This window comes from Emydura macquarii, unplaced genomic scaffold (assembly GCF_026122565.2).
Source record: "Emydura macquarii macquarii isolate MOO-44397 ecotype Brisbane River unplaced genomic scaffold, CSIRO-AGI_Emac_v2 contig_3450, whole genome shotgun sequence".
In the NCBI taxonomy this organism is placed as follows: Eukaryota; Metazoa; Chordata; order Testudines; family Chelidae; genus Emydura; species Emydura macquarii.
The window spans coordinates 671,934-698,061 of NW_027133587.1; the positions used below are offsets into that span (position 1 = coordinate 671,934).

At 49.6% G+C, this 26,128-nt stretch overlaps 2 pseudogenes; one reads left to right on the plus strand and one right to left on the minus strand.

Annotated features, from left to right (window-relative positions):
* The window catches only part of LOC137144292 (zinc finger protein 850-like), a 275,276-nt pseudogene that overhangs the window by 141,354 nt on the left and 107,794 nt on the right, over nt 1–26,128 (minus strand).
* Nucleotides 8,718–24,519, plus strand: LOC137144321 (zinc finger protein 3-like; annotated as a pseudogene).

The window sequence follows — 26,128 nt, forward strand, 5'->3', positions numbered from 1 at the left end:
CCAGCAATTAATGGATTTACCCACTTTCTCCCCTGGCTGGTTTCCCTGCTGCCTCTCTGGCCTGTGCTGACTCCTGGAGGCATTTTCCTGCTCACAATTCCTGGACACTTTTGTTTTAGATCTTTGTGATAATTCCCTGAGTGATTTCATGTGCTCAGCATCTTCTGGCTGAAGATTCTGCTCCTCGATCTCACTCACCATCCCATCACCTGCTGGGATAGAGAGAGAAACCTCAGACACAGGAATGGAAAAGGGGACAGCAAATTAAAATAAGTGCAGGAGAGAGAGAAAAAAATCAGGAACGGAATTCCCCCCCCAAATTCTCCCCCGGGGAGAGAAGAGAGGGATCAATTCTGCCACCAAATCCTTCCAGTCTCACAGGGGGAAGGGAGCTCAGGAAAGGATCTACTGCCTGGCTGTGATGAAGTGGAGGCATCCGTGGGGTTTTCTCTGAGTGCTGTGTGTGTGCCTCAGTTTCCCCCATATGTTACTCAGATATTTCAATGATGGATCCCGGGTGTGTGATCATTGCAGAGGGCACTGGAGGGTGGAAGGGCCTTCCCTAGCCACACGTCTGCTGACCAGACCCCTTTGTCCTCCTGGGTAGCCAGCTGCAACAGGTTGCGGCAGGCGGAGAGAAGGAAGGGTGGCCACCTTGCCTGGGAAGGAGACAAAAGACTTGGGAAGGGCCAGGGGACAGCTCTGTGGGTGGCTGGGTGGACGGGCCAGTCCCCTGTGGGGGTTTGAATGGGAGCAAAGCCCAAGGATGGGGCTCTGGGACTCCTCTGTTAGTCGCTGCTGTAACTTCTAATGAAGCTGATAACAAAGTCTCTCTATGCTATGACCTGAGAACTAATAAACCCACCTGACTCCCATGCTGGCTGTGAATCGCTTCTGACTGCAAGGCGGGGGGCATGGCCCCTTTGGGGGCATGTAGGGCTCCCCAGAGTCCTGGCCAGGGGCACCCACAGGGGGAGCTCGGGCAGAGAAGGGAGGCTGAATCTGCGAGGCCACATTCAGGAGACGGCTGCACGGGTATGTGGAGAGCCCTAGAGTCCTGACTGGCTGCGCCCCACGTGGGTCCAGAGCCCCAATCCTGGGGGGCTCCATCACACGGGCATCAGTCATAATGGATTGGAAGCTGTGGTTGAGATCTTCAGTGAGGGTACAACACTTGCAAGGCACAATCCTGAGATTGAGAGAGGTCACGAAGTCTTTGCAGGGAATCCCAGCTCTTTCCTCCAGGCACTGAGAGATTCTGAGATGGCTGAATGGTTTCTTACCTGTGCACAGACCTCGCAGGATCTCTCTTTTCTCTGAGCCTGGGTGACCTGGGGCCCATGGTGCTTCCCCTCGTTCCAGCCGGGAGATGAAATCTGGTTTCAAAACTGGAAATCCTGCTCAGGGGAAAGAAAACAAAGGGGAATTGGGTGAATTCATGGGACATTTGTCACAAAGAACATATTATTAGTCTGCAAAAGAGAAGAATTAGGAGTGATTTGATAGCAGCCTTTAACTACCTGAAAAGTGGTTCCAGGGAGGATGGAGCTAGGCTGTTCTCAGTGGTGGCAGATAACAGAACAAGGAGCAATGGTCTCAAGTTGCAGTTGAGGAGGTCTAGGTTGGATATTAGGAAAAACTTTTTCCCTAGGAGGGTGGTGAAGCACTAGGATCGGTTACCTAGGGAGGTTGTGGAATCTCCATCCCTAGAGGTTTTTAAGGCCTGGCCTGACAAAGCCCTGGCTGGGATGATTTAGTCGGGGTTGGTCCTGCTTTGAGCAGGGGGTTGGACTAGATGACCTCCTGCGGTCCCTTCCAACTCTCATCTTCTATGATTAGTTTAAACCCAGCCCCTTTTAAAGCAGCAAAATCCTGGGCCCGGCTCCCAGGTGCTCAAAGGTGAAAGACACTCTGCTGATGAGGGATTTAACTTATCCCTATCGCTGCTGCAAAAATGCCCAGCCAAGCATGTATCATCAAAGGGGCTCCTAGAACACAGAAGGTAACCTCATAACCCAGAAAGAGGAGATTCCAGCTAGAGAGGAAGCCACTCTGCAACTGCTTTTTACTGACGATAAGTCAGTGACAGCATCCTAGGGACCAGGGTGTGGTGAGAATGAGCTGGTGGGGCGCAGAATAGAAGGGATGTCCCTGAATGCAATATGTCAAGGGTGTTAGCTGTGAGGAAAGCCTCATTTGAGCAATTAGGGAATCTAGTACATCCGGTGTAACAGGAAGGAGAATGGAAAGCTCCCCAGTGGGTGGAGAAGTTTGGAGAATTCGATGCTATAATTGAGGAGCAACATACTAATTCCGCTGGAAAAGGAGAATATATTAAAAAAAAAAAAAAAAAAAAAAGAAATCAGACCCCATGATCTCAGAAGGCACCGGTTCAAAGATCTAAGGAGTTTGTTGGGAAGAGAAATTTAGGTGGCTGCAGATGAGGAGGGAGGCGTGAGAATCTGTGAGTCCCCAGACGTGTCGCTGCCAAGCTATGATGTTGCCAAAGGCGTGTTTGTGTCAGGACTTGTGGCTGCAAGGAACGTAAGGGCTCAAAAACAAAACGGAGGATAGTTAGGCTCTGAAGGATTTGATTTTTATTGGAGGGGCAGCGTTCTTTCGGGTATAGCAGATCTGTGAATAGTGCGAGCGACTAGTGGGTCAGGGGTTGGACTCTCCTGCGGTAGAAAGAGAAAGCCTGAGACAGGAGGCCTGGTATAACAGTCTGGTGTCAGTCTATGGCCTAATTAAAGTCAGGCCCTGCTGATATAAAGCAAAGTTAGCAAGAGGCAGGCTCTGAGCAAAAGTCCGGCCCTGTTGCAAAAAAGACACCAGCTTGCAAGTTCACTGTCTGGTACATGAACTTGGCAAGAACTGGGCTGGGGTTGCAAACACACAAGCACTCCTAGGCACTAAGAATTCACGTAAACACCTACCGGGGGGGAGTACCACAGCACCCCCAGACATAGTCAGGGTGTAAACACTCTCCCTGAAGATGATCTGAGGACACACCGACCCCGCCTGAAGATAAGGTCAGGATGACAGGATCTCCTTAGTGTACGTGCAATGTGCTTCCCTGAATTTGGTCGGCTGGTTGGATCATCAGTTCGGGCCGGGAGCTGGGATGCGGAGTGCCACGTGAACGCTGATCCATGGCCCCCCGATGACAGGGGGGGATGGATGGAGATGTTTTGATCAAACCAACAGGTACAAGGGGAAGGATGGTTACTAACCTCATCAGAGGGGCACTCCAGAACTTGTTTGTATCAGCTTATAAAAGAGGGGTCACAGAGGGGGTGTCTCTGTCTGGCCAAGGGTGTGTGGCAAAGGGATGGTGATAATCTTTTTATTATTCAAATACCGAAGGCAGGACAGATTTTGCATCTCTTCCCCCTTCAAAACTGTGGAAATTTCAGGTTTTGGAAGGAAAACTGTTGCTCTGAGTCCTTTTTCTAGAGCTGGAGAGCCAGGGAGGGAGGCAGGAAGGGGAGGTTAGCTCCCCACTACCCACATCAATGGTCTGTCTAAAAAGATTTGGGCTTCATCCCTTCTGAGCCATGTTTCTGCTCTCATTGAGACCAGTGTTAATCCAGATTCACTGCCAAATTGGACAAAGAGTGACTCCAGATTAACAAATGGGGACGAACAAGAATCATCAGTGATTCCATTGGCTGCTGTCATCAGAGAGCTCTGGATACTGCTAAAGGAGGGGGAGGAAGCTGAGTCTCTTTCTCTTTGTTTGGATATTGGAACTGAGCTCCTTGGTTCAGACGCTGCTGCCTGCATTGGGATCTGGGAGCTTTGGCCAAACAGCGTCTGTGCAGGGGAGTGACCTTAATTAAAGCTTCCTCTCTTCTTGGCCAAGGTGAGGACTTTCTCCAGCTGGTGCTAACCACCTAGGGCAGCCTGAGGTCCTGCCAACATCAACTCATGGTCCAGAGACCCCAGGTGATTGACAGAGATGTTGGGGAAAGTGCTGGGGACTGGCATAAAAGTGACTTTGAGCAGGGGGTTGGAGTAGATGACCTCCTGAGGTCTCTTCCAACCCTGATCTTGTCTGATTCTATGCCATCAATGTCCAGCCAACTGTCCTATTAGCAGCTGGCAGGCCCTGATCTCCCAAAGAAGGGGAGGCCTCTGGCTTTGATGCGCAGTAAATATGGGGCAAGTCTCTTTCATCAGCCAATATTTGAATGGAGACAAAGAGGGGGAAACAACTGATTCTCAAAGGAAAAAGGAAAGTTGATCATTTGGGAATGTGACCCCCCCACACACAAATTTCCAGTGCGGAGAAAGATTCCAGGCAACAGATTCCCTCCAGAAAAAAGAGAAGTTGCGGCAAGTAAAAAACAATACACCAGGAACACCTCCAACCCTAAGAGGATTTTTAATTGACTTTGATAATTACGTGGAAAAAAAGGCAAAAAAGCCAAGATTGGCGATTGGTGTTCAGAAATGAAAGCAGGACAGGTGAAAATCCGAGGAAGATTAGATCAATTTTCCGAGATGAGAGAGGAAAGTGTGTGGGATTTTATATCAGCAGCGGATAATAGGGAAAGAAGTAAAATTTGAGCGAATTTCTTATCAATAGTTCAGAGAGAGAGAGAGAGAGAGAAAAGGGGCAACCTTTGCAAGGATTTTATATCGATATTCAAAAATTCAGAAAAAGGGGCAAAATCTGGGGAGATTTTATATGAATATGTTATAACAATTGAGACGGGACAATCTGGGGCATACACAATGAGTAATAGCTAAATAGAGAGAAAACTGGGGATGTTAGTGTAGTTTATATAAATCTTTAATAGCTGGGGAGAAAATGGGTCAAAATTGATAATATGAGAGGGAAAAACACGAAGTGCTAAGTGGATTTGATAATATATTCAGTAATGAGGGAGAAGTTTGAATGGATTGTGTAGGAAGGTTCGATAAGCAAACCAAGTATTGGTTCCCGGCCCACTGCCACTGTTCATATGGGCAGCTTGGAGCCTTTTGTGAAGTCACATTAAAAGGAGAAGAGGAGGGTATGGATCTGAAAGGCTCCCTGGCCATGGGGAGGGGGCAGCAGGAAGGGATGGACAGGTGACTGGCAGCTGGTACTTGTCCTTGGTGATGCTTGCTTCTGTGTTCAACTGTTGTGCCCTTTCCGTGGCCTGCCGCTGGCATAGCAGGGCCACCCCCAACCCCATCCCAGAGGCAGCTTTGTCTCAGGATTCTCCCAAGTTGCGCCCCCGAACCCTCCTTTTCCATGTAGGGTGTGACACGGGGCAATACTTTCCCACCTAAACCAGGGCCATTTGCTGAGCTAAAACGGGTTGGGGGGAAAAGCCCCCACCAGAGGAGATTTTAAATTGCCATTGGAGAGAAACTGAGGCAAAATCTGATGGAAGAGTCCAGAGAAAGGGTCAATGGCAGGAGAGAAAAAGGGGGAACGTGGACATGGATTTTATATACCTCTTTGATGAGTCGAGAGAACGGGGGAGATTTTTTTATCAGTGTTTGACAGAGAAATGGCAAAATCAGCTAAGATTTTCTTAGCCACCCCCTCCCCAACCCCTGGGCACCTGCTCTCCTCCCCCAGGAATTTTCTGCCTGCAGGGAGATAGTTCACCATCCTTCCAGGGCTTATTTTTCATCCTTTCCCTTCCTGACACACCCCCAGGCGAAAAGGGAAACCGCCCTGGAGCCGGGTTACTTCCCTCGCTGGGCCCCCAGACCCAACCAAGATCGGAGTTGAGGACAGCGGCTGAAATTCACCCTGCCTTTTATGCAACTCCCTGATCCTTCCCATGGGCGCATTAACCACAAGGCAGCAGATTCCCAGTAGATGCTGCAAGATGGGAGATTCCCAGGCCTGCCCCCTTTGTGCAGAGTCACTTTCCGACCCCATCCCCAGGTCTTCCTCCCTTACCTGAAGTCTCTGGCTCGAGGGTGGGTGTGAGCAGAGCCCAGGGCTGGTTCCAGCCCCACCTCCCCGCCAATCCCGAATGGGCAGGGAAGCAGGTTTAAGGAAGGTCTCTCTCCCCAGCACAGACTGCTGCAGCTGCACAGGTTCCCCGATCACAGGGAGGTTCCATACAGAGCCCGGCTCCGAATCCGAATCTAATCTGAATCCGATCTCTGCGCTTTGTTCTCCTCGGTTCCTGCCTCCTTACTCCAGCCCCTTGCTGTCCTGTGTGTGTGTCCCTCAACACCGACCCGGGCTGCTGCAACGATCCCGGGACAGAGGCTTTCTCTGGCAGAAAAGACCCCCTCTTCCCGGTCCCCGTTTCTGCACCCCGTGTGTCTGCGAGGCCGCATTTACTGTCACACACCGACTTCGACTCGCTTTTCCTGTTAGCACTTGCCAGAGCCTGTCCAGCTAGCGGGGAGTGTGTGTGTGCGAATCACACCCCCCTGTGGGAACAGGAAAGTGATCGACTCTCCCAGCCAGAGCGGGACGGGGGTGGCATAAAGATAAAGAGGAGAGAGAAATTGAAAGGGGTAGAAGGAGAAATAAGTAGAGAGAGAGTTTTCCCAGATCCTTTGGCTGCATGGCCCCGGGCTGATACCTCCTGAGGTCTGGGTAAATATTCCCAGTGTCTAGTGAGTCACAAACCTTCCTGTCTCCCAAGGGAACTCACATAAGGGTGGCCTTCAGCCAGGCACCCCACCTGACTGAGTAACTGCATAATCTCATGGCTACTTCCAATTCCCCAGTGTACCTCTCACTGGGCCATGTCTTCCATTACTTTCTTTGTCTCTGGGAGCAGGAACAGGTGTCACTTGAGGGGAGGCACCGGGAAAAGTCCCACACTCATGGTCACTGTTAAACATAGGGTGACTGACTCCTGTTGTGTCCTGTATTGCTGGACCCGCCCACCCTCAAGGCAGGAAAAAAGTGGGTCAAGTGATGGGGCCCTGCCCCTCCTCTTCTAGCAGCACCCCTTAACTGAGTTGCTCCAGCATCAGCACAGGGAGAGGAGGGGTCCCAGCTGAAGCCCCTATCTCCCGTGATTGAGGTGTGCCTATAGCAGCGGATGAATGAAGCGTAAGGTTTTGGCACTGGAAAACCACTTTGCACTTTTAAAGCACTTTCTGTCCAATGACCTCAAAGCACTTCACAAAAAACACCAACAATGCATTAAGCCACGCAATACCCCTGTGAGGCAGGCAAGTATTATTATCATCCCGGTTTTTTGGCTGGAGAAGCTGAGGCACAGACTGATTAAGTCCCCTATCTGCTGCCTTTTAAAATCAGTGGAAAGGCCCCCATTCAGATCAAGCCTTAAATGATGGGTCCAATGTCACAATGGACGTTCATGAAAGCCCAGATCTTTACATGCCTAGCTCTGCTTTCAACACCAAACCATGCCTCTTCCTTTAATTTTTCCTTTCCACTTCCTTATCTGGAAAACAAATGAGTCTCTTTGAAAGGAGACTTAATTGATTAATGAACAGGATAGTTAATTGGATTGTATTTGCGCTACAATTTACACAGAGGAATCCAACACCTATGAGTTCAAAGATTCTTTGTTTCACAAAGGAAAGTGTGAATTCTGTGTTAGGAATCATGAGGAAAGGGATAGATAACAAGACAGAAAATGTTGGATTGCCTCTTCATAAATTCTTGGTACACCCACCTCTTGAATACTCATGCCCCAACTAATATATAGATATTGGAATTGGCAACGGTACAAAAAAGGGCAACAAAAATGATTAGGGGAATGGAACAGCTTCCATATGAGGAAAGATTTAAAAGACTTTTCAGCTTGGAAAAGAGGTCTAGGGTGCATATTAGGAAAAACATTTTCCCTAAGAAGGTGGTGAAGCACTGAAATGGGTTACATAGGGAGGTGGTGGAATCTCCATCCTTAGAGGTTTTTAAGGTGCAGGTTGACAAAGCGCTGGCTGGGATGATTTAGTCAGGCTTGGGCCTGCTTCGAGCAGGGAATCGGACTAGATACCTCCTGAGGTCCCTTCCAACCCTAATCCTCTATGATTCTCAGAGATGACTAAGGGGGGATATGATAGAGAACTGTAAAATCAAGGCCGGTGTGGAGAAAGTAAATAAGGAAGTGTTCTTTTCTCCTTCTCATTACACAAGAACTAGGGACCACCAAATGAAATTAGTAAACAGCGAGTTTAAAATGAACAAAAGGAAGTATTTCTTCACACAATACGGAGTCAACCTGTGGAACTCCTTGCCAGAGGATGTTGTGAAGGCCTAGACTATAACAGGGCTCAAAAAAGAGCTAGATAAGTTCCTGGAGGATAGGTCCATCAATGGCTGTTAGCCAGATGGGCAGGGACGGCTGTTTGCCACAAGCCGGGCCTGGGTGACGGGATGGGTCACTTGAAAAATTGCCCTGATCTGTTCATTCCCTCTGAAGCCCCTGACATTGGCGGCTGTCAGAAGACAGGGCACTGAGCTAGATGGACCCTGGGTCTGACCCAGGATGGCCGGGCTCATGTTCTCTAGGCACTGGGGCACACTGTGCCTTTAAGAGCACAGCCTGGGAGGCAGGTGCTGAGATGTGAGCCCAGGATGGAAGGGAAAAAAAAAACCCTTCCCCCCCCCGGCTGCTATTTTCCCCAGACCCTGCAGATGCCCCGACCTAGGAGCAGCTCTCCCCAGTTCTGAAGCTGGGCAGGTATCCGGGGCCGGGGGCAGGGCCAGGCCGGGGTAGGAGCCGCCCCTTCTTGTCCCCCCAACTTTGTGTGTCTGCAGCTGCCGAGCCATGGCTGTGGGCGGGAGCGCAGCGCCAAGGCTGCTCCGGTTCTGCGGCGCGGTGGGTCCGGGGGCAACGGGGAGCGGGCAGCGGGCAGGGCTGGGGGGGTTTGCGGCGTGAGCCAGAGACACGCGTGGGGCGGACACGCTCCGGCTGGGAGGGGCCGGGCTCTGGCCCGCCTGCCAGGTTCGCCCCTGCCCCAGGCGGGGGCCCGGGCTCCTCGCGGCCGGAGAGGGGTTGCGGGAGGCCGGGCGGGGGTCCCTAGCGGGGCAGGGAGTAGGGGGCGGCAGGGGGTGGTGGTGACGGGGGGCAGAGCCGGGCTCTGGGGGGAAAGGAAGGGCAGGTGCCCGGGATCGGGGGGTGCTGGGATTTGGGGGCAGTTTGGAGCTGGTTGGGGATTGTCGGTTTGTGGGGGGCAGAGCTGGGGTGGGAGGGGCCCATGTTCAGCTCTGGCACTTGGGGGGGGCGGGCTGGAGCTGGGGAATGTCTGAAGTTGGTTGCTTGGGCGATGGGTGGGCCCAAGGGACATTGGGGGCGGGGCGGGGGGTCAGGCTGCACCCTGTCACCTCACCATGGGGGGGTGTCTGTGTTTTGTCTAGAAAACCGGGTCCCCCTTTTCACTGTTGCCTCCCAGATCATCCTCACTGACGCTGAACTAGACCTAGGGGGAAAACGTCTAAGCAAGTCCCAGGGACACGGCATGGGAGTCTAAAGGGCCTGATGGGCCCTGAAATCTGGCAGCTGCGAGGCCCTTTGCAGCTGTTTGTAACTCCCCCCCTGCTTCTTCCAGGAGGCACCAGGAGGGCATCTGGCCCCTCTGTGAAAACAGAGAGACAAAGCCAAAGCCGAGGAGGAGCAGCAAAGCGAGGAGCTGCTGGTAGGTGCCCAGAGCCCCCTGCCCCTCAGCTTGGCCTGGGATCTGAGCGCCCTGAGTGACATGGTGAGTGTAGGGCCCGTTCTGCCAGCCCCAGCCTGGAAACCGTCCCCCCTGGAGCCCAGGGAGAGTGCAGGGTCGAACACGTGTGGGTGACATGATGCCTTTAGGGTGCAAGAGGGTCTGGGTGGGTGTCAGTCTGTGTTAGCCCAGAGACCCTGCCCAAGGGCTGTTTGGATGTTACAGTGACCAGGTCCTTTCTAGCACCTAGGGGACATGGGGAGGAAGGAGAGGAAACATGGGCTGCAGAGATGGAGGGTTTGGCTCAGGGCAATTTGATGAGCTTTGAGGAGAAGAGTCCCTCCTGTTGGCGATGTACAGCTCACCCCTGCCCTGATCCCTCCACCCTTCCTGGCCTATGTGAATTTCCCATCATCCACTTCAAGAGACCCCATGATCTGGTCAATAACTCCCCCCATTAGGAGGTGCATGTATGATTCTCCCTTGTTACTGAGCTGCCCTTTTCCTATGATTGCAGAAACAGACTGAAGCGGAGAGAGAAAAAATCATCTGGGTGTGGAAGGAGCTGCGGGAGTTTCTGGAGGAGCAGGAACAGCTGCTGCTGTCCCAGCTGGAGGAGCTAGAGAGAGCCATTGTCAAGAGAAGGGATGAGGGCATCCAGGAGATTTCCCTGCTCAGTGAGAGGGGAGGAGAGGAGGAGCAGCAGTCGCTGAGCCGATCCCTGCAGGTCAGGCTGTGTCATTGAAATAACAACCTGCAGCTTTTCTATAGGAGCTTCTCTGCCCCACATCCCAAAGCACTTTACAAAGCGGGGTCAGGGGCATGATCCCTGTGGGACAAAGGGGGAAGCGAGGCAGAGGGAGGGGCAGAGCCCTACCCACGGTCACACGGTGAGTCTGTGGCAGAGCCAGGGATGGATCCTGGGAATCCTGGACGCTGCAAACCCAGGACCTTCTCTCCTGCCCTGCAAATGTCTGTCTGCATTGGTACTTTGAGGGTGAAATCCCTTCCCCCATGAAGAGGTCCCAAGTCAGGCCGAAGGCCCCACTCACCCCAGGTTAAAGGGTTTACTGGAGCCAGGGTGGCTGTGGGGGCTCTCAGCACTGGGTGGAATTTGACTCTTAAGGCAGAGAAAAAATGTCCTCCTGTAAAGCGTCAGGGGAGAAACTTGCCCCGGTGGCAACCTCCCGGCAGGGATGGCTAGGGCTGCTGAGAGCAAATGGCCCTGCTAGTGGGGACAGGGGAGACGGCAGCTGCTCTCTGAACAGGAACCAGAGTGTCTGCAATTTCCCAAATACCAGAGGCTCCCATGGTGACTCCCTGCATAGCAGGAGGCTTCCCCCACCCCGGACAAGTCCTCTGACTGCCTTTTTTTTTCCCTCCCTCTCTAGGGTGCTGGTAGTGCTGGGAGTAGGTAGGTCCCTGGCTCTGTTTCACTCCCCTCATGGGCTGTAGGGTTTGGTAACTGCTGTGAATACAAAGGTCGGACTGCACTTGGGGTGTGACATGCTGGCTTAGAGGCTGTGATTCTGTCTGACAGCGAATCACACTGGGCCTGTGGTACCATGGGCCAGACCTGGCCTCTCTGACGAATTCCTGTGGCTACATCACGTATTCAGCTTGCACAGACTCAGTTTTCATTTTTTTTTTAAGCAAGTTTTCTAGCACTCCTGGTTACAAAGAAACCCTCCCAAATGGAAACAGAGACAGTGTCGCCTTTCGGAGTCTGCCAACAGCCTGGAACAGTGGCTCGGAGAGGTGTGAATGCTCTTCTCCTCTGTTAATCTCACTGGAGTGTGAACTGAAATGAGGACACTCTAATGTCAATATTCAGTGCTCCAGGGCTGATCACTTGAGCAGGTGGAATGGGGAGGGTGCAGAAGTGAAGCCTTTGAGGGGTGGGAATAGGGGCTGCTGTAGGGAGGGAAGAACCGAGGAGAGACACAAAGAGCAGGAAGCAAGAGATAAACAGAGCAAGGAGGGTGGGGAAGGAAGGGAAACAAAGGGAAGAAATAGCAGGGGCTATAAAGGGGTGTGTGTAGGAGGTGATTATTTACATACAGAGTGATACTGGTTGGGAGAATAAAGGGCTTAATGAATAACTGTAACTAAACTTTTATTTCCTATACAAAGGGCAGAATCTCCCCTTGTTCTTGATGCAGGGGTGTCCCACTGAAAGCAGTGGATAACCTGCTATGAACGGAGGGGGGTGCAGAGCCCTAAATTAACCAACAGCAGAATATGGTCCTCACCACCGATTGAGCGTCACACCGCAGGGTTACTGCATTAGCTGACGGGCTCTGGGCTTTTGGTGTTTCAAGGCCCACGTTCATTCCCTGCTGAAGAGCCAGGCTCTGTCTGTGGCCACAGTGAGTGAGTGAGACGCGCCCACTCTTCAGTATGTCTCCTCCCTTTCCACGTAACCCCAGTGCTGGTGCCCCTTCTTACTGGAAAATCCCAGAGTGGGAGGTGGCTTTGCTCCCCACAGAACCACAGCATCCCAGGGAAAGCTCCTGTACCTGTCTTTATTCCTTGCCTCAATGTTTCCCTACATCCCATCTCTCTGGGCCCATGCAGAACATGGGACTGAGAGCACATGACTCACCAGAACAGTGACCATCTCAGGCTGCAAAGCTCAGATCCAGCTGTCCTGGGATTTGTGGGTTGCTGGGGGTCAGGGATCATCCCCATTTCTCATCCCTCCTCCTTTCCCTGGCAAGGAGGCCGGGATGTCCGAGAAGCCAGAGCCAAGGTTTGTGGCGCTGGAGAAGAGACTCGGCGATTTCTCTCTGAAAAGTGCCAACCTGCAGGAGGTGTTGCTGGGATTCAAAGGTGAACGGGAGTCTGGGGGCGGCGTCTCCCCTTGCTAGAGGGACCCGCGCCCTGGGGAGGAGTCAGGGACTCTAGTGATGTCCTGATCCTGGGCTCCATCTTACAGCCCTAGCTCAGTGGGTCGTCCTTCCTCATGGAGTAGCCCTGTGTGGCTGGCTGTGTCTGCAGTGACTGTCTTACTGGCGTTAAGATGTGTCACCATCTCGGTAGTTAAAAGCAATTACATTATTAACCAATGGGAACTTCTCCATGCATGTGAGGGCCTGAATTCTCACCTCTCCCATCCTCTCCTTCCCCTAGAGACTCTGCGCCTGGAGCTGGGGAGCGACACAGGTACGTGTCTGATATCAGACCAATAACCATGTTAGCACCAAGGGATCACGGCCTCCAGCCCCTGTGTGCCCCTAGAAGCTGTGGAATAGTGTGAAGCAAAGTGAGCCCCGTGACTGACATTGATTCAGAGCGATCCTGATCTCAGGGGTGTTTTTCCCTTTGGAGAAAAAGCAACCTCCTGAATGGTGTGAGACAGGGACAAAATATCCACATCCTGAGGAGTCTGACAGCTTTAATGAGGGAGTGAAAATGGTCAGAGCTGGGCAGCAGAGTCTCAGGAGTGAGGAGGGGGTGGAGTCCAGGTATAGCTTGTGTACACTAAGGCGATGTCTACGCCGCCGGCGGCATTGTTGGCAGTGCAGGATCGATTCTGCGAGATCGATGGAGTGGCAGCGGAGACCCGCTCACTCGAACCTGGAAGTCGATGCCGTTAATCCACCCCCACAAGAATAGGAATGCTACGTTAGCCAGGGGACGTTTCCCTTCGGCGCAGCATAGTGGGGACGCTGCGGTAAGTGCTATGGAGCTTGCGTATCTCCTGTTGACTGCTGTCAAAATGCGCGGCCTGTGTAGACCAAGCCTGACTGTGGATGAGAAATGGAGCTGGTAGACGGCATACAGACTGGCTATGAATGCTCATTTGGCGCCAAGAGGGAGCTGCTGTCGTGTGTATTTGTTTTTTCTCCTACTTCCTGTAGTGGGTTAGCGGTAGTCCCTCCCCTTCTGGGTCAGTGGGAGGCCATTCAGGAGGCAGTCCATGAGTTCTGGCCCTCAGGCCGGGAGAAGCACCAAACAATCTAAGGGGTCCTGTCCTTGCGGCTGGGCAGAGTCAGCAATCTGGCTTTCTTGCCTATTGTGGGGTAGCTGCCATCTCAGGGGTGGTGTTGGCAGCAGGGAAGGAGGAAGGGGGTCCCGGGTCCACCCTACTCCACTGGGTCCCAGCCGAAATATGCTGACCTAGGATCAGGCCATGCCACAACCGGATTAGGGTCAGCTGTCCCTTGGGGTACCTGAGTCTGTGCTGTCTTCCATCTTTCTGGGGTAAATAGGAAGTGGTAGTGCAGGCAGGCAGCTCCTCACTGCCTCTGTTGGTTCCTCTTCCGGTCCCACCCCTTAACTTCTGGTGGGCGGGGGAAGGCTGGCCTGGCTCCGCCCATTCAGGTTCAGAGTCCCCTCCCCCCACTCCACCTCAGGACATCACCTCTTACATTTACTATGAAATAAGAATAAAAGCTATATCAAGGTTGCTCTCATATAACCTGCAGGTGTGTGTTTCAAGAAGCTGACTGAGGATGGTTGCCCTTGAAGGCTAAAAGTCCAGGAAGTGGGGTAGTGAGATTTTCTTTGCTTAAGATCACAATAAATCTGTCAAATGTCTCACAACCCATCTGGTTGCCCATCATTGGGGTTGCAACCCACCAGCTCAGAAGCGCTGCACTAGATCCTTCATTATTTTGTATCCCATATTGGTTATGGATTGGAAGAGAGCATCCCATTGTATATGGACCACGTCTGAACTGAGCATCTAGCTGCTAGAGCAGAGACAGACAGACCTTGGGAAATATTAATTTCAATGAAACCCACATTCATAATCTTTTCTGTAGTTTGGAATCCCAGCTGTGAAATTAGGCGGCCTGAAGCTGTGCAAAATAATTCTTCCACTGCTGTGTCTGTATTGCAGCCAGAGAGATGAAAACCTCACCAGTGGTTAGCAGAGATGGGGATGAGGCAGAAAGTTCCCCCTCTGCTGAGGGAATATGCTGCCCTCAGGAACCATGCTGGGTTTTAAAGGCTCTCAGTGGGTTTAGTTCTGGTGGGACGTGTTGGCTCTGCCCTGCAATAAAGTGACTGAGCATTTCCCACCATTAAAGTCTAGAACGTCTCTGCGGAGAAAGGGCCAGTGAGAATCATGATGTGAAATGACCTGAAGTCTGTTCTGAAATCTCCCCAATAGCCCTTCTCCCCCAGACAGGCTGCAGAATAACGGCCACGGGTCACTCCAGATTCTTCCATCTTGCCTGGGGAAGGGAAATGGCTGCAGCGGAGCTGGCTCAGGTGGGGATTATGAGGCAATGGCTGGCGGGTTCCTGTAGAGGCGAGAGGGGTCAGTTAATGTACGGGAAGTGGGAGCATCCCAGGAGTTAGAGCTGAGGGTGGGAGGGGGCACAGGAAGTGCACAGAGTGGAGGAAGGGAGGGGGACACGCCATGATGAACCTGCTGGGACTAGTTAAATCTGGGGCCTGGATTGGAGGAATACCTCCATGGGGTGTTAAGTGAGGAAATTCCCCTATTTGTGGGACAGGGAACAAACCCGTCTGGGCTGGGAAAACTTGCCAGGCTCTAGGTGCTGGAGCGTGGACCCACTAACCAGAGTTGCTATGTCATAGGAAGGGGGCACCCACCAGTGAGGATTAGGGGAGATGCCCCATCCCCTGACATCCAGCTGCTGGCAAAGGGGCAGGTGTTGGGATTTCTACAAGCAGGGGCACGCCCTGGACCTGCTGGGGGCTGCATCTCCTGTATCAGCCTCTGGCAAGTCAGTGTGTGATGACAGTGAAGACCCTTCCCACCTCTGTCTGTTGGGAAGGATTGAGGGGCTCCTCCTATTTCCCCTCATGCTAATACCTCTTGGATGCTCCAAGGAGGTTGTGGGTGGGACTCGGCTGACTCTGTCTGTTGGATTGGCTCGGCTCCCCCATGAATAGTGGGATGGTGACAGGGGCAGCAGGTGCTGAATGCTGGACTCTTGCTCTTTCAGGGGCCGGTGACCTTCAAGGAGGTGGCTGTGTATTTCACCCAGGAGGAGTAGGCTCTGCTGGACCCCCGTCAGAGAGCCCTCTACAGAGACGTCACACAGGAGAACCATGAGAACGTTTCCTCGCTGGGTAAGGATCCCTGTCCCCTGGGTTATTAGAAGGGGAAATGAAGAGAGAAGGTTCACGTCACCCACTGTGCAACCTTGACTCTGCCCTCAGCAACACCCCAACATGACAGTGACACACATAGCAGCGCTCTGCTCTCCCCGTTACAGGACACTCAGGGAACAGAGCACAGGAGCTGTGTAGCACAAAGTCTAATGTCTTCTCTTTGTAAGGTAAAACTTGGGTTTAGGTCTGGTATAGTGAATATTAGCCTCTGACACGTGGCCTGCAGTCAAAGATTGAGTCTATGCCACACTGACCATCACAGACTTGCAAAATATTACCATATCTTAGCCATCCCCCTGAGAACATAACAACCAATGTATCTAGTTCTTTTTTGATTCCCCTTATAGTCTTGGCCTTCACAACTTCCTGTGGCAAGGAGTTCCACAAGTTGACTATGCATTGTGTGAAGAAACATTTCCTTCTGTTCGTTGTAAACCTGCTGCCTATTAATTTCATTGGTGACCCCTAGTTCTTGTGTTATGAGATGGAGTAAATAACACTTTCTTATTTACTTTCTCCACACCAGTCATGATTTTATAGACCTCTATCATATTGCCCCTGAGTCATCTTTTTTTCAAGCTGAAAAATCCCAGTCTTTTTAATCTCTCCTCATGGAAGCTGTTCCATACCCTTAATCATTTTTGTTGCCCTTTTCTGTACAATTTCCAATTCCAATATATCTTTTATGAGATGGGCGACCAGATCTGCATGCAATATTTGATATGTGGGCATGCCATGGATTTATACAGGCACTATGATATTTTCTGTCTTCTTATCTATCCATTTCCTAATTATGCATATCATTCTGCTAGCCTTTTTGACTACCACTGAATATTGAGCAGAACTTTTCAGATAACTATCCACAATGACTCCAAGATCTTTCTTGAGTGGTCACCCAGTTTTCTGAGATCCCTTTGTAACTCTTTGCAGTCTATTTTGACTTAACTATTTTGTGTAATTTGGTATCGGTCTTCAAATTTGGCCAATTCGCTGTTTGCCCCCTTTTTCCAGATCACTTATGAATGTTCTGAACACCGTAGGTACAATATAGGCTCCAGGGTCTTTTTACCTTTTCCATTCTGAAAACTGAACTTTTATTCATACAGTTTGTTTCCTATCTTTTAACCCGTTACTGATCCAGGAGAGGACTTCCCTCTTATCTCGTGATTGCTTATTTTGCTTAAGAGCCTTTGGTGAGGAACCTTGTCAAAGGATTTCTAAAAGTCTAAGTACACTATATCCACTGGATCACCCTTGCCCACATTCTTGTTGACCCCTCTCCCAAAGGATTCTAATAGATTGGTGATGCATGATTTCCCTTAACAAAAGCCGTGTTGACTCTTTCCCAACAAATCGTATTCATCTATGTGTCTGATAATTCTGTTCTGTACTATAGTTTCAATCAATTTGCCTGGTACTGAAGTTAGGCTTACAGGCCTGTAAATGCCAGGATTGCATCTGGAATGTTTTTTAAAAATTAGTGTCACTTTAGCTGTTCTCCAGTCATCTGGTACAGAAGCTGATTTAGATGATAGGTTACATACCACAGTTCGTAATTCTGCAATGTCACATTTGAATTCCTTCAGAACTCGTGGGTGGTTGCCATTTGGTTCTGGTGACTTGTTACTGTTTAGTTTATCAATTTGTTCCAAAGCTGCTTCTAATGACAGCTCAATCTGGACAGTTCCTCAGATTTATCACTGAAAAAGAATGGTTCAGGTGTGGGAATCTCCCTCACATCCTCTGCAGTGAAGACTGATGCAAAGAATTCATTTAGTTTCTCTGTGATGGCCTTATCATCCTTGAGTGCTCCTATCGCCTCTCAATAGTGCAGTGGCCCCATTGTTTAGCTAGCTACCTCCTTCTGATGTACTTTAAAATGTCGTTGTTGCTTTTTGAGTCTTTGGCTAGTTGCTCTTCAAATTCTTTTTTGGCCTGCCTGATTTGACTTTTACACTTGGCTTGCCAGAGTATATGTTCCTTTCTATTTTCCTCAGTAAGATTTAACTTCCAATTTTTAAAGGATGCCTTTTTGCCTCTAACCACTTCTTTTACACTGTTGTTTAGCCATGGAGGCCCTGTTTTTGGTCCTCTTACTATGTTTTTTAAATGTGGGGTATATATACATTTAATTTGAGCTGTGATTATGGTGATTTTAAAAAGCTTCCATGCAGCTTGCAGGCATTTCACTTTTGTGAATATACCTTTCAATTTCTGTTTAAATAACTTCTTTATTTTTGTGTTGTTCACCTTTCTGAAATAACTTGCTATTGTGGTGGGCTTCTTTGGTGTTTCCATTCCACCCCACCAGGGATGTTAAATTTAATTATGTTACAGCCACTATTACCACGTGTGTGCAGCTATAGTCGCCTCTTGGACCAGGTCCTGTGCTTCACTTAGGACCAAATCAAGAATTGCCTCTCCTCTTGTGAATTGGAGGACTAGCTGCTCCAAAGAACAGTTATTTATGTTGTCCCTTCCCCTTTGGTGTTTGGATGGACATACAGCCAGAACTGATCCCCTTATGTCTGTGGGAAAGAATTATGGGAAATTCGGTCCCTGATTTATTTCCATCTCTCCAGCACTTACTTGAATAACCAAGATGGTGATAGTGACCGTGAAATTCTCAGGGAGATTAGAGCGTCTATAAAAATAAATTCAATAATAATAGGGGTATTTCTTACCTGGTTGCCTTCTATGATGGGATGACTGGCTCTGTGGATATGGGGGAAAAAGGTGGACGTGATATACCTTGACTTTAGCAAAGCTTTTGATAGAGTCTCCCACAGTATTCTTATCAGCAAGTTAAAGACGTATGGGTTGGATGAATGGACTATAAAATGGATAGAGAAATGGCTAGATCAGTGGTTCTCAAATGGTGTTCCGTGGAACCCTAGGGTTCCGTGGGCTGAGCAGAAGGGTTCCGCGAAGAAACAGTACTGCGCCGCCGAATTTGAGAAGAATCCAGTGCTGCCAAGCAGCCGTTCGCGTGCCACCAATCAGCTGATGGGGCCGCCGAAAACGTCCCTGAAAGCGCGCCACCAAATCAAGCAAACACCGCGCCGCCGAAAAGAGGAAGATTTCCTTGACTTTTCGGCAGACGGTATGGCATGGGTGGGCAAGGGTTCCGAGGGTATGGCATGGTTGCGCAAGGATTCCGAGGGCATGGCATGGGCGCGCAATGGTTCTTGGGTGGAAAGAAATTGAGAAACACTGGGCTAGATCATCGGGCTCAACGGGTATTGATCAATGGTTCCATGTCTATCTGGCAGCCCATCACAAGTGGAATGTGGAAGCATTCAGGGTATTGAAAATATCTCAAGAGGATGTTTCCTGGAGTCCTGCGTGGGAAAAAGGCTGTGAAAGTCAGCAGATGCCAAAGAGGGGGCAGGGAAACAAGCCAAGGGAGAACATGCATAGCTCCATTAATAGTTGTGGATCTCACAAATACCTCAAGGAAACCACAGCCCAGCAGAAAATCCACGAAGGAGAGAGAAACAACACGGCGGCGAACAGAAGGAGAAGGAGGGAGTTTGCCTGGGATCTGTCCGAGAGGAGCCCAGGTGAGTGCTAAGTGAGGGGAGCTGTGTTGGGTGTGCTGTGCTGTGCTAGAGGGGGGAGTATCTGAGAGACCAGGTGTGTGACTGGTGCAGGTTACAGCTGACTGTGGGTGTGTGCTTGTGACTGGTGCAGTTACAGGGACCATTTTGGCAGTTGGGGGTTTGTCTGTTTGAGTGATTGATTGGATCCAGGTGGGGTTAATTGTGGGGGCGGGGCTTTGAGGCATAATTGCAGGGGCGGGGCAACTGCCCCAGCCTTATAAAAGGCAGCCAGCTGCGAACCAGCTGAGCGGCGAACAGAGGGGCGGTGAATAGAAGGAGAAGGAGGGAGTTTGCCTGGGAGTTCACCTGCGGAGAGAGCCCACTGCAGGTCTTTGCCTTTCAGACGTTGCTGAGCAGGAAATCGAGCATCTGAGGAGGCTCTCAGATCAGACATATGGAAAGGGAGTGATCCGTTGTTGTCACCTGCACTGGATGTGCTATGTTTGTCTTCCTCCCACAGGATAGAGATGACTTCATCTGTACCAAGTGCATGCTGGTTTCCTTATTGGAAGAGAAGGTTAAAGGTCTAGAGACCCAAATATCAACACTGCGTTGAATTACAGAAAACAATGTCTTTCTCCATCAGGCACAGGCAGAGTGTAAGGAAGATTAAGAAAAGGCTGGGCAGGCGAAACTGAAGAACGGGGAAGAAAATTGGCAGCATGTGACCTCCCGAAGAAAGAGAAACCCTGTGCCCACCATGCAGATAGAAGTAAGGAATCGTTTTCATCCTCTCTGCACAAGTACTATGGCGGAGAACGATTTGGAGGACCCTTCAGAGGGAATGGATCAGAAGGAGACCCGTTTGATCAGAAGACAAGGGATGCATTCTCCTAGGGATGGGGGTTCCACGACCACCATTCCGAAGAGGAAGAGAAGGGTGATGGTGGTCGGGTACTCCCTCCTAAGGGGGACGGAGTCATCCATCTGCCGTCCGGACCGGGAAACTAGAGAAGCGTGCTGCTTGCCTGGAGCTAGGATTAAAGATGTGACGGAGAAACTGCCAAAACTTATCAAGTCCTCAGACCACTACCCCTTCCTCCTTCTCCACGTGGGCACTAATGACACTGCCAAGAATGATCTTGAGCGGATCACTGCGGACTATGTGGCTCTGGGAAGAGAGATAAAGGAGTTTGAAGCGCAAGTGGTGTTCTCATCCATCCTCCCTGTTCAGGGAAAAGGCCCAGGTAGGGACCATCACATTGTGGAAGTAAATGCGTGGTTACGCAGGTGGTGTCGAAGAGAGGGCTTTGGATTCTTTGATCATGGAATGCTGTTCCAGGAAGAAGGATTACTAGGAAGAGACGGGATTCATCTAACGAAGACAGGGAAGAGTATATTCGCAGACAGGCCGGCTAACCTAGTGAGGAGGACTTTAAACTAGTTTTGATGGGGGACGGGGACCTAAGCCCGAAGGTAAGTGGGGAAGAGGGAACCACAAGGAAGCAGAAGGAGGAGGGTGCAGCAGGGGAGGCCTCCCAATTCATACTGTGAAAGTAGGCCAATCGGCTACTTATCTCAAGTGCCTGTACACAAATGCAAGAAGCCTGGGAAACAAGCAGGAAGAACTGGAAGTCCTGGCACAGTCAAGAAACTACGACATGATTGGAATAACTGAGACTTAGTGGAATAACTCTCACGATTGGAGCACTGTCATGGATGGGTATAAACTGTTCAGGAAGGACAGGCAGGGGCGAAAGGGGGGAGGAGTTGCACTGTATGTGAGAGAGCACTATGACTGCTCTGAGCTCCAGTATGAAACTGGAGATAAGTCAGTTGAGTGTCTCTGGGTTAAGCTTAGAAGCAAGAACAATAAGCGTGATGTCCTGGTGGGTGTCTGTTACAGACCACCAGACCAGGAGGATGAGGTGGATGAGGCTTTCTTTGCTCAACTAGGGAAAGTTTCCAGTTCACAGGGCCTGATTCTCATGGGAGACTTCAATCACCCTGACATCTGCTGGGAGAGCAATACAGCAGAGCACAAACAATCCAGGAAGTTTTTGGAGAGTGTTGCAGACAATTTCCTGGTGCAAGTGCTGGAGCAACCAACTAGGGGCCGTGCTTTTCTTGACCTGCTGCTCACAAACAGGGAAGATTTGGTAGGGGAAGTAGAAGTGGGTGGCAACCTAGGCAGCAGTGACCATGAGATGGTCGAGTTCAGGATCCTGATGAAAGGAAGGAAGGAGAGCAGCAGGATACGGACCATGGACTTCAGAAAAGCAGACTTTGACTCCCTCAGGGAACTGATGGGCAGGATTCCCTGGGAGGCTAATATGAGGGGGAAAGGAACCCAAGAGAGCTGGCTGTATTTTAAAGAGACCTTATTGAGGGCACAAGAGCAAACCATCCCGATGTGCAGAAAGAATAGCAAATATGGTAGGCGTCCAGCTTGGCTTAACAAAGATGTCCTTGGCGAACTTAAATGCAAAAAAGAAGCTTACAAGAAGTGGAAGCTTGGTCAGATGACTAGGGAGGAGTAAAAAAACACTGCTCGAACGTGCAGGAATGAAATGAGGAAGGCCAAAGCACAATTGGAGTTGCAGCTAGCAAGGGACGTGAAGGGGAACAAGAAGGGTTTCTACAGGCATGTTGCCAACAAGAGGAAGATTAGGGAAAGTGTGGGCCCCTTACAGAATGAGGGAGGCGACCTAGTGACGGAGGATGTGGAGAAAGCTGAGGTACTCAATGCCTTTTTTGCCTCTGTTTTCACAGACAAGATCAGCTCCCAGACTGCCGTACTGGGTGGCACAGAATGGGAAGGAGGCAAACATCCCGCAGTCCTGAAGGAACAGGTCCAAGACTATTTAGAAGGATTGGACATACACAAGTCCATGGGGCCGGATGCAATGCACCCGAGGGTGCTGAGGGAGTTGGCTGAGGTGATTTCAGAGCCATTGGCTATTATCTTTGAAAGCTCGTGGCAACAGGGGGAGGTCCCTGAGGACTGGAAAAAAGCAAATATAGTGCCCATCTTCAAAAAAGGGAGGAAAGAGGATCCAGGGAACTACAGACCGGTCAGCCTCACCTCAATCCCTGGAAAAATCATAGAGCAGGTCCTTAAGGAATCCATTTTAAGGCACTTGGAAGAGAGGAAGGTGATGAGGAACAGTCAACACGGATTCACCAAGGGAAAGTCATGCCTGACCAACCTGATTGCTTTCTATGATGAGGTGACTGGCTCTGTGGATGTAGGGAAGGCGGTGGATGTGGTCTACCTTGAATTTAGCAAAGCTTTTGATACTGTCTCTCACAGTATTCTTATCAGCAAGTTAAAGAAGTATGGGTTAGATGAATGGAGTATAAAATGAATAGAGAACTGGCTAGAGCATAGGGCTCAACGAGTAGTGATCAGTGGCTCCGTGTCTAGCTGGCAACCCATCACAAGTGGAGTTCCCCAGGGGTCGGTCCTGGGGCCGGTTTTGTTCAACATCTTTATTAATGATCTGGAAGATGGGGTAGATTTCACCCTCAGCAAGTTTGCGGACGACACTAACTGGGGGGAGTGGTAGATACCTTGCAAGGTAGGGATAGGATACAGAAGGACCTAAACAAACTGGAGGATTGGGCCAAAAGAAATCTAATGAGGTTCAACAAAGAAAAGTGCAGAGTCCTCCACTTAGGAAGGACGAATCCCATGCACAGCTATAGACTGCGAACCGACGAGCTAGGCAGCAGCTCTGCAGAAAAGGACCTGGGGGTAACAGTGGATAAAAAGCTGGATATGAGTCAGCAGTGTGCCCTGGTTGTCAAGAAGGCTAATAGCATATTGGGCTGCATTAGGAGGGGCATTGCCAGCAGGTCACGGGAAGTGATTATTCCCCTCTATTTGGCATTGGTGAGGCCGCATTTAGAATATTGTGTCCAGTTTTGGGCCCCCCACTACAAAAAGGATGTGGACAAGTTGGAGAGAGTCCAGCAGAGGGCAACCAAAATGATTAGGGGGCTGGAGCACAGGACTTATGAGGAGAGGCTGAGGGAACTGGGCTTGTTTAGTGTGCAAAAGAGAAGAGTGAGGGGGGATTTGATAGCAGCCTTTAACTACCTGAAAGGGAGTTCCAAGGAGGATGGGGCTAGGCTGTTCTTGGTGGTGGCAGATGACAGAACAAGGAGCAATGGTCTCAAGTTGCAGGGAGGGAGGTCTAGGTTGGACATTAGGAAAAAGTTTTTTACTAGGAGGGTGGTGAAGCACTGGAATGGGTTACCTAGGGAGGTGGTGGAATCTCCATCCTTAGAGGTTTTTAAGCTGAGGCTTGACAAAGCCCTGGTTGGGATGATATAGCTGAGGTTAGTCCTGCTTTGAGCAGGGGGTTGGACTAGATGACCTCCTGAGGTCCCTTCCAACTCCAATATTCTATGATTCTATAACACATACTCTGAGTGTGGGAAAAATTTCAGTAGCCATTCAGTCCTTATTAAACACCAGAGAATCCACATAGGCGAGAAACCCTACAAATGCTGCGAGTGCGGGAAAAGCTTCTCTAACAGCTCAGGCTGCATAAAACATAAGAGAATCCACACAGAGGATCGCTTCTATGCATGCCACGAGTGTGGGGAAAACTTCACTTGCCACTCAAGCCTTATTATACATCAGAGAATCCAGACAGGAGAGAGACCCTATGAATGCTGTGAGTGAGGGAAAAGCTTCATGCAGAGCTCAGACCTTACTAGACATCAGAGAACACACAAGAGGGAGCGATCTTATGCATGCTGTGAGTGTGGACAACGCTTTGCTCGGAGCTCAGATCTTGTTATACATTGGAGAAGCCACACAGGAGAGAGCCTCTACAAATGCTGAGAGTGTGAGGAAAAACTGCATGAACAGCTCAGTGCTTAGGAAAAATCAGAGAATCCATGTGGGAGAAAGACCCTATGAATGTGATGAGTGTGGGAAAAGCTTCACTCAGAGCTTAGACCTAATTAAACATCAGAGAATACATGCAGTGGAGCGACCCTATGGGTGTCCTGAGTGTGGGGAAAAAATTCTTTGATATTTCCTGAGCACTGAGTTGCAAGTGAATCCACATGGGAGCCAGACCTTATGAATGCTGTGAGTGTGGGAAAAAATTTCACTTGGAGCTCAAACCTTCTTGTACATCAAAGGATCCATACCTCATAGAGACACTATAGATGCTTTAAGTGTGGAAAAACCTTGTGTCAGAACTCCGCCTCCACTTATCACAGAATTTGCAAGGGAAATAAACACCATAAAAATCTTATCTAGTGCTGACTTTTTTTTTTTTTGCTAATTTCCTCTTTAAGGCTCTTTGAACTGTTTGCATCACTCTTGAGTCCCCCAGGGGGATTTCTTGTTTCTCCTCTTTTGTAGCTCATCATTCTTTGGGGGTGAATCCTGTGCTCTTTCCTACCAATTCCTTTGTTCTATGAGTCACGGGAGCATGTGTGCCTCCTACCAGGAATGTCCATGAGGTCCAGGTGGGGGAGAACAGGAGTGACCTCAACTAGCTCCATCAAGGTAAAATTACTTGCACCTCATCTCCACTAGGATTTTCCATGATGTAAACTAGCTTGATGTAAAACCACAACTATTCCTGCAGTAAAGACATAGCCCATGTATAGTAGCTGGGGTTATTTAGCATGTTTACTTACAAGCTCACTGAAGCTCCATCACTTTTCCTTGTCTAAACAAACCTGAAACATCTCATTTCTACTGTTCCTCCCACAGCAAAGTGATTGTTAGAGTCACCAACTTCCCCTTTGGCCAAAATTTCCCTCACTCTCATTTATTCTCACACTGCTGCGGATTGAGCTGGACATCAGTTACATTTCTACCATTTTTCTCACTTAAAATATATTTAATTATAGCAAATGCTGTGACACCCAAAGAAAATGGGGCTGTATTGGAGGGATTCTTTCCTTTCCCATCATCCCAGCCATGTTACTTTTTGTCTGAACTGTGTAGAATTTATGTTCTTCACATTCAATCCGTCCATCTTCCATAGTTTTCCATCATACAGTGTTGTGAGCTCTCGGTGCTCGGTAATTGGGGTTTGATTTCTTTGATCCTAAATCATACTTGTTAGGTTTGGAAGTGAAAGTGTCATAGACCCGGAGGGAGAAATAGTAACGGATCTAAAACAGTGCAGATCATTCTGAGTTTAAACCCCATCTTTCATCTATTGGCAAAGCCACTTCTTGTCTTTCTCCATCTGAGTTGGGATTGTTTGTAGATAGGAAGGCTGGCTGTTTTTTTCCCATGCTGCTGCTGCTAAAAGTTTAATAAATAACATGACTCTCTAATTATGAGACTGCATGGAGTGAAGCAGGTTTCAAAGGGTGAGAGGAGAACATGATGGGAGAATCTGTTGTCCTGATTCTTAGTCCTCAGATGTGTCCTGTTCTGGAATTTAACTTTTTGTGAAACTAAAGGGGTCATACATCTTTGTGAGATATGGATTTCTCTCTCCTGAAGGCCGATGCTTACATAAATGAGGGAGACGGGTGACCTCAACTATCTCCATCAAGGTAAAATTCCTTGCACCTCATCTCCACTAGGATTTTCCATGATGTAAGCTAGCTTGATGTAAAACCACAACTAGTTTTGTTTAATTCAATGACACAGATTTGCTGTGGACTTTGAAACAAATGACCATTTGGTAAAATAATCTGGTTTTTTGCTTTTGCTATTTTTCCCACCCTGCTATGATGACATGGAGAAAGTTTGAGTTCAGTTCAGTCAACAGAAGAGAACACTCCAAGCTATTGGACATGCTAACAAAGAAAGAGCTGTGTTTTTAAATCTCCACTCTGAAATTGTGATCAACAGCAGACCCTAAAATGTGCAACTAACTGAAGTAAGTGCATATGATCAC